The sequence below is a fragment of the Bufo bufo genome, chromosome 1 (assembly GCF_905171765.1).
Source record: "Bufo bufo chromosome 1, aBufBuf1.1, whole genome shotgun sequence".
Classification (NCBI taxonomy): Eukaryota; Metazoa; Chordata; class Amphibia; order Anura; family Bufonidae; genus Bufo; species Bufo bufo.
Window position 1 is genome coordinate 607854787 of NC_053389.1, and position 15368 is coordinate 607870154.

A 15368-nucleotide genomic window follows, 5' to 3' on the forward strand; every position below is an offset into this window, starting at 1 on the left:
AATGACAGCACAGCAAGGCTGGCAGTGGCCTGCGATGTGTATTATACATGGACCTCCGGTGGTGTCGTCATATTTTAAGCTGGGACTTGTAGTGTGATATGCCTTGGGAGCAAGTTGTACTTCCTAATGGAAGTTGGTACAATTTAATATTTCATACAATATAGTGGAATTAAAAAAAATGCAATTCCAATTGTTTTATGGGGTTGGGGTTAGGCATTATTTTAGATACTTTTAAAATAAATAAACATTAAAAGAAATAAAGGTTTGAAATAGATCACTCTGTATGTAATGAATCTATATAATATATGAGCATCACTTTTTCAATTGAATTACTGAAATGAATGAACTTTTCAATGATATTCTATTGCATCTGCACACACTTCCCTTACAGCAGCCGGCTGAGAACTAAATGAACGATATTTGCATTTCCTGAAGGAAATACATAGTGCTTGAAAAGAGCTAAAAGATTGTGTGTGCTTTGCAAGCGCTATAATTATACTTTTGCTGTATAGAGTCAGCATGGGACTTCCAGAACAGTGACTCCATATATGGATATAGCCATCCATGGAGTCAGGCATGGGACCCCTAAGCAGCACAGGGACTCTTAGGAAACCTAGTCATAGCACAGGAGGGCTAGTCTGTGATGTGTCTCGGGCTGTACACTACAAATACATATTGGAGGACTGGCGGCCCACTGGGAATATTCCTGGTGGAATATATTGCTAATCAGCACCTGGTGGGATCTACTTCAGAAGAACAAAGATTTAGGGATGAGCAAATCGATTTGTAGGAATCCGATTTATTCATCTGTATGACTTTTATGTCTGTGAGAGAGCATCTCTCTATAGACCAATGTGCTGGTAGATTAACATGACTGCAAAAATTGCGTGGCCAAGATAATCTCGTGCATGAGCCGTTACTGTGAGTAGCAGTAAATGCACAAATGATCTGGCTATGCAAACGAATCAGGGATTGTGCATGTGCTGTAAAATTCTTCCATACAGCATTTGTAATGGCGCATACGCAAAGATTACTAAACCTGTGAGAGATATTCGGCCCTATTATCTGCCAGCAGAAGGAGCTTCCTGAGCTGTAGGGACGCTCCTAAAAAAGTGAAAATATGTTCAGGTGAATTAATTGATTCGTTCATCACTAGCTCACATAAAAGAAGCGATCAATGGGTGATTGTTGGGTGATTGGTGGGCATGTTTACATGGGCATTGATCAGGAATGAACTTTGTAGAATTATCGGCCAATGTAAGAGAGCTGCTTCTCTTACATCATAATTAGCTCTTAATGGGGTTGGCCAACTAAACATTCCACACTGGCAATCAGATGATTAGGGCAGGTCAAGTATCACAGGGGAAGCTGTGGACAGCACACACTTCCCTTACAGCCGCGGGCTGATGCCTCAAATGAATGTGCAACCACATAGTACATTGTCACGTGGAGCAGTAGCCCCTCGAGCTAGTGGTTCTCTGTACTAGCAAACAGAAGGGAAGGTTTTGAACTCTAAAAGGCTATATGGACAGCTGGAACAGACTCTTTAACCCCTTAGGGACCCATGACATATCGGTACGGCATCGTTCCCGAGTCCTTAACCCCTTAAGGACACAGCCTTTTTACACCTTAGGACCAGGCCATTTTTTGCAAATCTGACCAGAGTCACTTTAAGTGCTGATAACTTTAAAACGCTTTGACTTATCCAGGCCGTTCTGAGATTGTTTTTTCGTCACATATTGTACTTCATGACACTGGTAAAATGAAGTCAAAAAAATTTTTTTTTTGCACCAAAAAATACCTAATTTAACAAAAATTTTGAAAAATTTGCAAATTTCAAAGTTTCAGTTTCTCTACTTCTGTAATACATAGTAATACCCCCAAAAATTGTGATGACTTTACATTCCCCATATGTCTACTTCATGTTTGAATTGTTTTGGGAATGATATTTTATTTTTTGGGGATGTTATAAGGCTTAGAAGTTTAGAAGCAAATCTTGAAATTTTTCAGAAATTTACAAAAACTAAATTTTTAGGGACCAGTTCAGGTCTGAAGTCACTTTGCGAGGCTTACATAATAGAAACCACCCAAAAATGACCCCATCTAAGAAACTAAACCCCTCAAGGTATTCAAAACTGATTTTACATACGTTGTTAACCCTTTAGGTGTTGCACAAGAGTTATTGGCAAATGGGGATGAAATTTGAGAATTTAATTTTTTTGTCAAATTTTCCATTTTAACCCATTTTTTCCACTAACAAAGCAAGGGTTAACAGCCAAACAAGACTGTATCTTTATTGCCCTGACTCTGCCGTTTACATAAACACCCAATATGTGGCCGTAAACTACTGTACGGCCACACAGCAGGGCGTAGAGGGAAAGGTGTGCCGTTTGGTTTTTGGAGGGCTGATTTTTATGGACTGGTTTATTTACACCATGTCCCATTTGAAGCCCCCCTGATGCACCCCTAGAGTAGAAACTCCCTAAAAGTGACCCCATCTAAGAAACTAAACCCCTCAAGGTATTCAAAACTGATTTTACATACGTCGTTAACCCTTTAGGTGTTGCACAAGAGTTATTGGCAAATGGGGATGAAATTTGAAAATTTAATTATTTTGCCTTATTTTCCATTTTAACCCATTTTTTCCACTAACAAAGCAAGGGTTAACAGCCAAACAAGACTGTATCTTTATTGCCCTGACTCTGCCGTTTACAGAAACACCCAATATGTGGCCGTAAACTACTGTACGGCCACACAGCGGGGCGTAGAGGGAAAGGTGCGCCGTTTGGTTTTTGGAGGGCTGATTTTTATGGACTGGTTTATTTATACCATGTCCCATTTGAAGCCCCCCTGATGCACCCCTAGAGTAGAAACTTCCTAAAAGTGACCCCATCTAAGAAACTACACCCCTCAAGGTATTCAAAACTGATTTTACATACGTCGTTAACCCTTTAGGTGTTGCACAAGAGTTATTGGCAAATGGGGACGAAATTGAAAATTTCATTTTTTTGCTTATTTCCATTTTAACCCATTTTTTCCACTAACAAAGCAAGGGTTAACAGCCAAACAAGACTGTATCTTTATTGCCCTGACTCTGCCGTTTACAGAAACACCCAATATGTGGCCGTAACTACTGTATGGGCCACACAGCGGGGGTCGTAGAGTGAAAGGTGCGCCGTTTTGGTTTTTGGAGGCTGATTTTTAGGGACCGGTTTATTTACACCGTGTCCTGTTTCAAACCCCTCTGATGCACCCCTGGAGTAGAAACTCCCTAAAAGTGACCCATTTGGAAACTACGGGATAAGGTGGCATTTTTTTGGGGACTATTTTTAGGGTAAATATGATTTTTGGTTGCTCTATATTACATTTTTGTGAGGCAAGGTTACCAAAAATTGAAATTCTGAAATTTCATCTCCATTTGCCATTAACTGTTGGGGAACACCTAAAGGGTTAATAAAGTTTGTATAATCAGTTTTGAATACCTTGAGGGGTGTAGTTTCTTAGATGGGGTCAGTTTTGGGGAGTTTTACTCTAGAGTGCATCAAGGGGGGCTTCAAAAGGACATGGTGTCAATAAAAAAGGCCATCAAAATCGGCCTTCCAGAAACCATGTCGGTCCTTTCCTTTTGCGGCCTCCCTTTTACTGATACAGCAGTTTACGACAACAAATGTGGTGTTTCTGTAAACTGCAGTATCAGGGTAATAAATATAAAGTTTTGTTTGGTTGTTAACCCTTGATTTTGTTACCGGAAAAAACGGATTGAAATGGAAAAGTGCCAAAAATAGAAGTTTTGGCACCGTTTTTTTTTTTTTTTTTAACCGTGTTAATCTGGGGGGTTAGCTAATGGGATATTTTTATAGAGGAGATTCTTACGGACGCGGCAATACCTAATAAGTCTAAATTTTTTTACAATTATTTAGGTTTTGACTATATTATCTTTTTTGATACAAATCTTTTTTTGGGTATCTCTAAAGTCTAAGGGTCATTTTTTTTTAAAATTTTTATCCAATTATCTCATGTGGGGGCTCATTTTTTGCGGGATGAGCGACGGTTTTATTGGCACTATTTGGGGGCTATATGACTCTTTGATCGCTTGCTATTAAACTTTTTATTATGTAAGGTGACAAAAAAAAACCTTTTTTTGCACCTTTTTTTTTTCTTTCCCTTGACCGTGTTAATCTGGGGGGTTAGGTCATGGGGTAGTTTTATAGAGGAGATTATTACCGACGCGGCAATACCTAATATTCTACTTTAATAAATTATTTTAGGTTTTTTGGGTGTCTCAAGTCTGAGAACCATTTTTTTTATCCGATGTCAGTGCTAAATTGGGATATAAATTTAGTACTCCAAGGAAGTGTGATACTCCCTGAAGCAACCGTCAATGCAGAGGCCCGGATGATCGGGGCACGTGTCGCACTGAGTAGTCGTGTCCTTCCGTATCCCCCTCCTGCGACACACTCTGCACTTTTTTGGGTTCGTCCCTTCGTTCCAGTATGGGGACCACACCTGGAAAGTGTTGGCCAGGGACGATCCGGGCACCTACAGTTCCCGAGGTACTCCGGCCAGCTATTCCCGGTCCGAAAAGATCATGGCCCTGAGGACTGCCTCATAGAACTGGAGGAATGTCCCTGTGCTGCCAGCGCTTCGGGATAGTACAAAGAGTTGTACATGCAACCTGCACCAAGTAGGCAACCTGCACCAAGTAGACCAAAGTAGCAACTTTTTTGTACCATGCCCGGGTTTTGCGCATGGCATTATATGGCTTGAGACTTGATCAGAGAGATCAACTCCTCCCATATACCGATTGTAGGCGACGATACAATCGGGCTTGAGGACCGTTGCCGCGTACCTCGCACAGGGACAGGGGTGATGCCGTTACCATGAATTGTAGACAGCATAAGGACATCCCTCTTGTCCTTATACCTGACCAGCAACAGGTTTCCAGTGGTAAGGGCACGGGTCTCACCCCTGGGGGATAGGTACCTGGAGGGGGTGGGCAGGGAGGCCGCGTATGATTTTTTTCCGCACGGTCCCCACAAGCGGACGTGGATCTGGCGGCAAGGGACTGGAACAAAGGGGATACTGGTAGAAAAGTTATCCACGTAAAGGTGGTAACCCTTATCCAGCAGTGGGGTACATAAGGTCCCACACAAGTTTCCCGGTAACACCCAGAGTGGGTGGGACATTCTGGGGGTTGAATCCGGATCTCGCCCCTCGTACACACAAAATTTGTAAGTGTACCCTGAGGTACTCTCACAAATTTTGTATAGCTTCACGCCATACCTCGCCCGTTTGGAGGGCACATACTGGCGAAAATGAGTCTCCCCTTGAACGCAATGAGAGACTCATCAACCGCTACCTCCCTTCCAGGTACATAGGCCTCCATGAATTTGGCCCCAAAGTGATCGATGACTCGGCCGTATCTTATACAGACGGTCATGGGCAGGATCACCTCGGGGGGGACATGCTGCATTATCGGAATAATGCAGACATTTCTGGATGGGCCTCAAACCGGGAGCGTGTCATGGCTGGTACTGTAAAGTGGGGCCTGGTATAGGACGTCCCCACTCCAGTACAGCCTGACACTGGGTTTTTTGACTCAGGGCCCATATGCAGCACGAGGCCCCAAGTGGCAGCACCCCTGGGGGGTCTAGGGTCACACAGCTGTGCTGTGGACCCCAGACACCCTAACTTGGGGTGATGCAATCAAAGTTTAGAAAAGTTCAGAAACTACTTTCCCTTTTTTTCCCTGCTAAACCAAACTTTCCCTGTGCTGTCCCTATGTACCTGATGGGGGTGCTGGGGCACAGATCGGGTCCTGGGGGCAGAGGTCAGGTCCTGTGGGGTGCTGGCAGCGGCGGCAGACACAGTGCAGGCAGCTCCTCTCTCCTCCGGCTCCGGAACACAAAAGGAGGAGGAGAGGAGCGCCTGCCTCTTTTGAATCTGCCGCCGGACCGCCCACAGACCAATCAGAAAGCGATCCTGAGTGGTGATGTCACCATCACCACTCAGATCGCTGGATGGTGATTGGTGGGGTGAAATCACACCACCATCACCATCCTGTTCCGGTTATCGGGTCTTCAGAGACCCTAACAACCCGAAACGCAGAAAACCGCAGGTCTGAATTGACCTGCGTTTTCTGTGATCGCATACATGGGGGGGTCACCGGACCCCCCGGCGCATTTGCCCCAAGTGCCTGTTCAATGATTTGTGCAGGCACGGGGTTCCGATCACCGCCCACCGCGCGGCGGTGATCGAAAATACACAGGGCGTACAGGTACGCCCTGTGTCCTTAAGTACCAGGGCACAAGGGCGTACCTGTACGCCCTATGTCCTTAAGAGGTTAAGGACCCATGACGTACCGGTACGTCATGTGTTGTTCCGATCACCGCCTCATTGAGCAGGCACCTCGGCTAAATGCGCAGGGGGTCCCGTGACCCCCCCCCCGTGTCGGTGATCGCCGCAAACCGCAGGTTAGGTATCGCCGCATCCGTGACAACCTGGTCTATAAAAATATCACATGATCTAACCTGTCAGATGAATGTTGTAAATAACAAAAAATAAAAACGGTGCCAAAACAGCTATTTCTTGTTATCTTGCCTCACAAAAAGTGTAATATAGAGCAACCAAAAATCATATGTACCCTAAACTAGTACCAACAATACTGCCACCCTATCCCGTAGTTTCTAAAATGGGGCCACTTTTTTGGAGTTTCTACTCTAGGGGTGCATCAGGGGGGCTTCAAATGGAACATGGTGTCAAAAAAACAGTCCAGCAAAATACGCCTTCCAAAAACTGTATGGCATTCCTTTCCTTCTGCGCCCTACCGTGTGCCCGTACAGCTGTTTACGACCACATATGGGGTGTTTCTGTAAACTACAGAATCAGGGCCATAAATATTGAGTTTTGTTTGGCTGTTAACCCTTGCTTTGTTACTGGGAAAAATTGATTAAAATTGCCCAAAAATTTAAATTCTGAAATTTCATCTCCATTTGCCAATAACTCTTGTGGAACACCTAAAGGGTTAACGACATTTGTAAAATCTGTTTTGAATACCTTGAGGGGTGTAGTTTCTTAGATGGGGTCACTTTTATGGAGTTTCTACTCTAGGGTTGCATCAGGGGGGCTTCAAATGGGACATGGTGTCAAAAAAAACAGTCCAGCAAAATCTGCCTTCCAAAAACCGTATGGCATTCCTTTTCTTCTGCGCCCTGCCGTGTGCCCGTACAGTAGTTTACGACCACATATGGGGTGTTTCTGTAAACTACAGAATCAGGGCCATAAATATTGAGTTTGGTTTGGCTGTTAACCCTTGCTTTGTAAAAGTAAAAAAAAATATTAAAATGGAAAATCTGCCAAAAAAGTGAAATTTTGAAATTGTATCTCTATTTTCCATTAATTCTTGTGGAACACCTAAAGGGTTAAAAAAGTTTGTAAAATCAGTTTTGAATACCTTGAGGGGTGTAGTTTCTTAGATGGGGTCACTTTTATGGAGTTTCTACTCTAGGGGTGCATCAGGGGGGCTTCAAATGGGACATGGTGTCAAAAAAAACAGTCCAGCAAAATCTGCCTTCCAAAAACCGTATGGCATTCCTTTTCTTCTGCGCCATGCCGTGTGCCCGTACAGTAGTTTACGACCACATATGGGGTGTTTCTGTAAACTACAGAATCAGGGCCATAAATATTGAGTTTGGTTTGGCTGTTAACCCTTGCTTTGTAAAAGTAAAAAAAAATATTAAAATGGAAAATCTGCCAAAAAAGTGAAATTTTGAAATTGTATCTCTATTTTCCATTAATTCTTGTGGAACACCTAAAGGGTTAAAAAAGTTTGTAAAATAGGTTTTGAATACCTTGAGGGGTGTAGTTTCTTAGATGGGGTCACTTTTATGGAGTTTCTACTCTAGGGGTGCATCAGGGGGGCTTCAAATGGGACATGGTGTCAAAAAAAAACAGTCCAGCAAAATCTGCCTTCCAAAAACCGTATGGCATTCCTTACCTTCTGCGCCCTGCCGTGTGCCAGTACAGTAGTTTACGACCACATATGGGGTGTTTCTGTAAACTACAGAATCAGGGCCATAAATATTGAGTTTGGTTTGGCTGTTAACCCTTGCTTTGTAACTGGATAAAATTATTAAAATGGAAAATCTGCCAAAAAAGTGAAATTTTGAAATTGTATCTTTATTTTCTTATGGAACACCTAAAGGGTTAACAAAGTTTGTAAAATCAGTTTTGAATACCTTGAGGGGTGTAGTTTATAGAATGGGGTGATTTTTGGGTGGTTTCTATTATGTAAGCCTCGCAAAGTGACTTCAGACCTGAACTTGTCCCTAAAAATTGGGTTTTTGAAAATTTCTGAAAAATTTCAAGATTTGCTTCTAAACTTCTAAGCCTTGTAACATCCCCAAAAAATAAAATATCATTCCCAAAATGATCCAAACATGAAGTAGACATATGGGGAATGTAAAGTAATAACTATTTTTGGAGGTATTACTATGTATTATAGAAGTAGAGAAATTGAAACTTGGAAATTTGCAATTTTTTAAAAAATATTGGTAAATTTTGTATTTTTTTATAAATAAAAATGAATTTTTTTTACTTAATTTTACCAGTGTCATGAAGTACAATATGTGACAAAAAAACTATCTCAGAATGGTCTGGATAAGTCAAAGCGTTTTAAAGTTATCAGCACTTAAAGTGACACTGGTCAGATTTGCAAAAAATGGCCAAGTTCAGAAGGTGAAATAGGGCCGAGTCTTTAAGGGGTTAAAGTGTAACCGTTATACTTATTTTTATTTTTGTTATGTGTAGGGGCAGTGATACTGACCATTTTTGTAATATACTTTAATTACTGAAATCATACATTTCTATTAGAAAAATAGCTGTAAAGTGGCCCATTTTGAGCCTTAGCAACGCTCCTCTGTCCTCTGTTTACATAACTGTGGAGAATCGCTCCACACTGACCGTGTTATGTAAATAGAAGACAGAGGAGCGTTGCTGAGGCTCAAAATGGGCCACTTTACAGCTATTTTTCTAATAGAAATTTATGATTACAGTAATTAAAGTATATTACAAAAATGGTCAGCATCACTGCCCCTATACATTACAAGAATTAAAAAAAATTTAAGTTACACTTTAAATGCATTTTTTTACCATAATATATTTTAGGCTTACCAATGGGCTATGTCAGAAATGTGATGGTCTGGCAGGGACCCTAGTGTTCCTGAGACAGGGAATCTTGTGATGGAACAATAAAAGTTTTTAACAGAAGAGTTTACACAACGAGAAGATTTCCTGCAGATTACAATGAGCAGAATACCATATGACAGGCAGTCCTCAGTCTTTGCTATAGTGGGCTGATAGCAGTGATTGGTACAGGAACAGAAAGCTAAATATGATCATCTCGTAGAGAAATGTGTTAGCAGAACGCAATTAAGTTACAACTCAACCGTCTTGTACAAGTTCCATCCTGTGGTATTTCTTACCACTATCTAAAGGTGCTTTACCTCTTGTGTGATGCTGTTATGGAAATATAGGCATCCTGAGGCATTGCTAGCTGGAAATTGCACGGTCCTTTTGAGTTCCAGTAATTGCATTGTGGGGCAGGGTGGTAACTGCAGAGATGCCCTCATTACTTACCGATGCATAACTTCTACTGATGCAACTGTGTTTAAGGTGAAATGTTTGGGAGCACAAAAAGTTTCAAAAAAGAAAGTTGCAGCAGGAGATGTAGACAATACAGAATTAAACCTTAATCTCGGGTTACATCCTCCGCAGGTATTGGTTTGTTGTCATGACCTGCTATGCATTCATGTAACCTATGCAGCCAATTATTGATCTCAGCAGTCACATGCCACATGCTGGCGTCACCGCTGAGCAGGGGCGGACTGGGAGCTTAAAGTGGCCCTGGAAAAAATAGTAAAAGTGGCCCCGTTCCGAACTAGGAAAGTTATCAATAACCCTTCCATCAAAGATGTCTCCAGCAACCACATCACCACTGCAACACTGGTGATTTTCCCATGAACCCATTATGACTCCAAGTGAAGAGAGACTTATTACTTCACTACCCAGGACCACTGTTGATGTTACTCAGACTACCAAAGATCTTCCCAATACCCCTTTTTAGCGATATTACTTCTAAACACCTGAAAAGTCTTAACATTAGGAATAAAACTTAGAGGTAGACACTGCATATCAAGACAAGCATCTCCTATACTGGTCTTGATCTCCCGTGCGCTGGAGAGAGATGCGCCTCTTCTTAAATGAAGTGCATCTCTGGCCCTTTGTGAGCCAGAAGCTGAAATCTATGCCAGCTAGGGGCTGTTGTAGACTTGAGTTATAATTTAGTAGTTTTACTGTTTTAAATGTTTTGAGTTATAATTTAGTAGTTTTACCGTTTTAAATGTTTTGCAGTATTTTGTAGAACATGATCCTGAAAAAAATTTGCAGAGAGCAATAATTTTGCTTCCTTCATAAATTTCTGTTCAATCAGTACATGAAGATAGTACAGGATATATCTTTTAGAAGTTAGTAGCCACAAAATACAGTCCTGTAAGTATTCTTCTATTCGCATATAGGTGCATTACTAATATACATATTTTATAATCCTACCGTAAACCCTAAGCCTCTGCCTTACTTGTCTTATTTAAAGTCTGCCCCGTTATGGAAACCTGTATTCTGCTAAGTGTGGACATGTATCATAGAGCCTGTTACAAACTTATCAGAAATCTGCAATCAATCTATATTATCTCACCTAGACTAAGCTGCCTCATAGTTTTTATCAGATCAGAGGAAACAGAAGGGAATTTATGTGTAGGTGTTAGGGGAAATCCCTTGTAACATTTTTGTGAACAGCAGGGCTTCCCTGCTAAAGACAAATAAGGTTCTTTCTACAACAGAAAAATACTATTGTGTTATGACATTGTGATGTACCCATATGTTTCTATTGGACAAACATATGTCAAGATAGGACAAACATATATCCTCAGGACAGGCCATCACTATCTCATTGGTGAGGGTCCAACACCCCCCTAGCTGCTCAAAAGTAGCTCCGGCACCGAAATTCAGCCCAGGAACATCATTGCTTTGTCTGTTGTGTAGCGGACGGAGCTGGTTCCTGCAATGTGCACCCATTCACTTTAGTGGAAGCAGCAGTAACCAACTACATCCACTGCATAACGAACAAAGCTATGTACTGTCACTGCTGGAGCTACTGCAGGACAGCTGACCGCGGTGGTGCAGGGTGTCCGACCACCAGTGAGCACCTGAGGATAGGCCACCATTTGTTAATGGTTGTACTACCACTTTAAGGTGCTCATACACATAAAATGAATCACCATCCAAGGTGTCTGATGGTGTGTTGATTTCTCCCCAAGGGCAGATGTTGGGGGAAAGAAGGGTCAACATGCCTGATGTTTGTTCTCACAGGACATAAGCTGCTACCGTACACGCTCAACCAAGAGGGGTGAGGGGGGTCAGGAGAAGGAACCATTCAGCCTATAGGTATTTAAGGTGTATGGGCACCTTATGTTCACACAGTAGATTAGCTACAGATTATTTGTAGACTTTCAGTATGAAAGTTGCACTGAAAATCCACTAATAGGTTTACTGCAAACAATGTGAATATGGTTAAGCAAAACCCCATACTCATGTTATGGAAAAATTCCCTATAGATTTGAGGGTGAATAGGGCCCAATACTGACCCCTGAGGTACTCCACTAGTGACAGTGAACCAATCTGAGTGTGTACCATTAATAACCACCCTCTGTTTTTTATCACTGAGCCAGTTACTGTCACGGCTGAGAGTGGCGGAAACCCTCAACCGTGCGATGTTATAGGAATAGGAAGCTGCTAGGCCAGGACAACAGAATCAGGGAGCATGTCACCTCCTAAAGCGTCCCTAACTCTGACCCTGACTCCTAACTGTATGAGCCAACCCAGATGGTAGGAGGGCTCATACTCTGGAACCTCGGGTCCCTACTAGCCCTCAAGAAATCCCTGGACTAGGAGCAGGGTAAGACCACCTGTTCCTCCTAGACACGGAGGAACAGGAGTCTCCCTGGCCAAGCTGCCAGAACATCAACAGCATATGGATATGGCAGGCGAGTGAAACCACTTCCACACCTACCTGCCACAGACACACTGACTAGAACCCGTGCTCAATAGCTGTTGTCCACACCAAACACAAAAGGACACAGCACACAACATAACTCACACAGGAAACCAGATCCATAACTGCAATAAGGTGAGACTCCACACAAACATAAGCATAGCATCAATACATTAGTTTTATGACCACAAGGGTGGCCCTCACTGGATAGATGGTATCAGGATACCAGGAGGATGACTCCAGCATAACATGCCTGGAGTACCCCTCAGCTACAGGCTTCCAGCAGAGGCTAAATAGCCCAAGTAGCCACACCCACACAGACATACTAGGAAAGGAATTAACCCTTCCAACACCAGAGAAGGTAAGTGTCACTTAGAGGGGAAATGCACACATAACTTAAATCCCGTGCACACCAAACATACAAAGTGCACACCTACAAAGACAGGTTGCCAGGTGCAACCGCATCCACTTGACAGCAAGCTGCCTAGCAACCAGCTCAGGCTGCTATACTGCCAAATAACATCATGTTGCCAGCGGCAACCACACGTGAGGCATCATACTAACAGCCCTCACCTGTGATTGACAACAAGACCAGACCGCGGGCAACTGCATGCGGCTCAAGGAGTCACGACCATGACCATGGTCGTGCCAGTTACTTACCCACATACAGACATTTTCTCCCAGTCCGAGCATTCTCATTTTATATACTAACCTTTTATGTGGTACAGTGTCAAATGCTTTGGAGAAGTCCAGATATACGACATCCATTGATTCGCCGCTGTCAAGTCTAGAACTTACTTCCTCATAGAAACTGATTAAATTAGTTTGACATGACCGATCCCTCATGAAGCCATACTGATATGGCGTTATTTGCTTATTTTCCTTGAGGTTCTCCAAGATAGCATCTCTTAGAAAACCTTCTGTGGCTGTAACCCCTTAATACGAGCATTGATTAATGTGATGGAAAAATTAATCAAGCCAGCAGAAGAAACAATATGGATAACCACAATACATTAGTAAGTGCCTTGTCACCGTTCAGCTATTTTTAGTACACATTAATTTAACACCTATCATTTTTTTAGTTGCAATTGACGTGATTTTTTGGGCATTTTTTTCATGGCCAGTGCAGGTTTCTTTCTTTTAACCCTTTTTTATAATATTTAGATTTATAGTTGGAAAAAATAATGAAAAAAATTATTTGTTTACATTTAAGCTATTCACTTTGGTAATCACATAGTGTTACCCTAGAATAGACTAAGGGTACTTTCACACTTGCAGCAGGACGGATCCGACAGGCTGTTCACCATGTCGGATCCGTCCTTCCGCTATTTCGCCGTGCCGCCGGACCGCCACTCCATCCCCATTGACTATAATGGGGACGGGGGCGGAGCTCCGGCGCAGCACGGCAGTGCACGGCGAAAGCCGCCAGACTAAAAAGTCCCGCATGTCCGACTTTTTAGTCCGGCGGCTTTTGCCGTGCACTGCCGAGCCAAACTGTATCGTTAGTGTGAAAGAGGACTCGAAAAAGGCAGAATATAGAACATGCTGCGTTTTTCACGCCACGCAGAACTGATGCGTGAAAAAAAAGCTCACGTACACAGACCCATTGAAATGAATGGGTCAGGATTCAGTGCGGGTGTTATGCGTTCACGTCACGCATTACACCCACACGGAAAACTCACTTCTGTGAAAGGGGCCTTAGGGTGAGTTCATGTCTCTCCATCCTTTTGGTCACTTTTTGCCAAACTTTAACTCTAAAAGGTTGGATTGAAACCTATGTGTAAACAGATCCAATGGGAAAGTGCTCTGATTCAAAAGGAAACTTTGTCACCATCCTAAATGCATGCCACAGTAGTGTTACATTCAACATTTTTGTCTGGCGGAAGCTTGGTGGGCCATTCATAGGAAAGATCTAATTACATGGTCGTGGGTGACCAGTCTGTTTTTAAAGCTGGGGGGAACTGATTCCCTCTTATAGGTGAGAACTAACCCTAACTCACCTAGTACAGCCTTTTAACTACCTGGTTCAAAATATGAAAACATGCTACCCAAGGCGTTACAGATCTAAATAAACCATTAGCTATTTTAAGACCTTTTTGATTGTACAAATATTTTATGTACTTAGTCGGGGAAAGTAAATCACAGGTGACCACCAGTCGCCTTCTGTAGCTACATCTACAGATTGAAGACTCCCTTAAAGACCTACACACAGGGGCGGACTGGGAACTTAAAGTGGCCCTGAAAAAAATACTAAAAGTGGCCCCATAGTGTAGTCGTGTCTAAAGTGATGGAAGGCAGGGCCAGCAATACCATATTGTGGCACAATATACCACCCCAACAGAGCCAAATACCACAGTCCATCACAAAATACTGCCAGCAGCACAAAATACATCCCCAAAAACTTCCACTGACTGGCAATGAGAAGGGCTCAGGCGGCCCCCTGGGCATCGCCCCACCGGGAAATTTCCCTGTAAGGTCTATGGCCAATGTGCCCCTGCCTCCACGTATCTCAGCTTCTTGGAAATGTGTGTATGACACAGAGAGAACATAGATATTGAGTTAACTGAAATCACCTCTGAATATTTAGGTATTAAATGCACATTTCTTTGCTACATATCCTTATTAATTTTATCCTTCTGCCACCAAGACCCACCGTGCCACACTGACCCATACACACTGGCATGGGAGTTTAAATAATAACCAAAGCAGCAATAAAAGTTTGCGCTCAGCTTCCTGACACTTCAGTCTACTGCTGTACGTCCATTCACTTTCATCAGTTCCTTCCTGGTCTCAGCGATGGAGTCTGACATCGGTACACCAGTGTAGCTGGTTACTGATTTTAATAGATTCGGCCCTTGTTTTTATGGTCTCGTTAACTCTTGATGAGACCTGTTCCCTGACTTCTTGCTGAGTGTCAGAAGAACGTTCACAAGAAGAAATCATTATACTCACTCGGAGAAGGCTCCAGCAGGCAGCTCATGGTGACACCTCCAGCAAGTGAATGACTTCCTTGTCTGTCTGCCTCCACTGCCCTGTGGAAAAATGAACATCACAAGCAGCCAATGACAACGTAGGCGAAAGTGAAACTAGAGGACGAACTGGAGCATGTGACCCTGCGTGAAGTCCCTGCTGTGAACTGGAGCAGAGTCCTGTTACCTGATGACACTAGCATCTGGATCACCACCCATGGAATTACCCTCTATAAAATACACGTTACTTATACCCTAAATTGTGCTGGACTGCTTCACATGCAGCTATACTT

At 42.8% G+C, this 15368-nt stretch overlaps 1 protein-coding gene across 3 annotated transcripts in view; it reads right to left on the reverse strand.

The window, feature by feature from the left end:
• LOC120985602 (mucosa-associated lymphoid tissue lymphoma translocation protein 1-like) overlaps window positions 1–15139 on the reverse strand; it is a 79962-nt gene extending 64823 nt beyond the window's left edge. For 2 of the 3 annotated variants that reach the window (XM_040413629.1, XM_040413627.1), the window contains exon 1: window positions 15059–15139. The gene's annotated coding sequence lies outside the window, so the exon portion shown is untranslated. The remainder of the gene's footprint in view (window positions 1–15058) is intronic. The other variant, XM_040413628.1, reaches the window with a different exon arrangement.
• Between the last annotated feature and the right edge of the window lie 229 nt (window positions 15140–15368).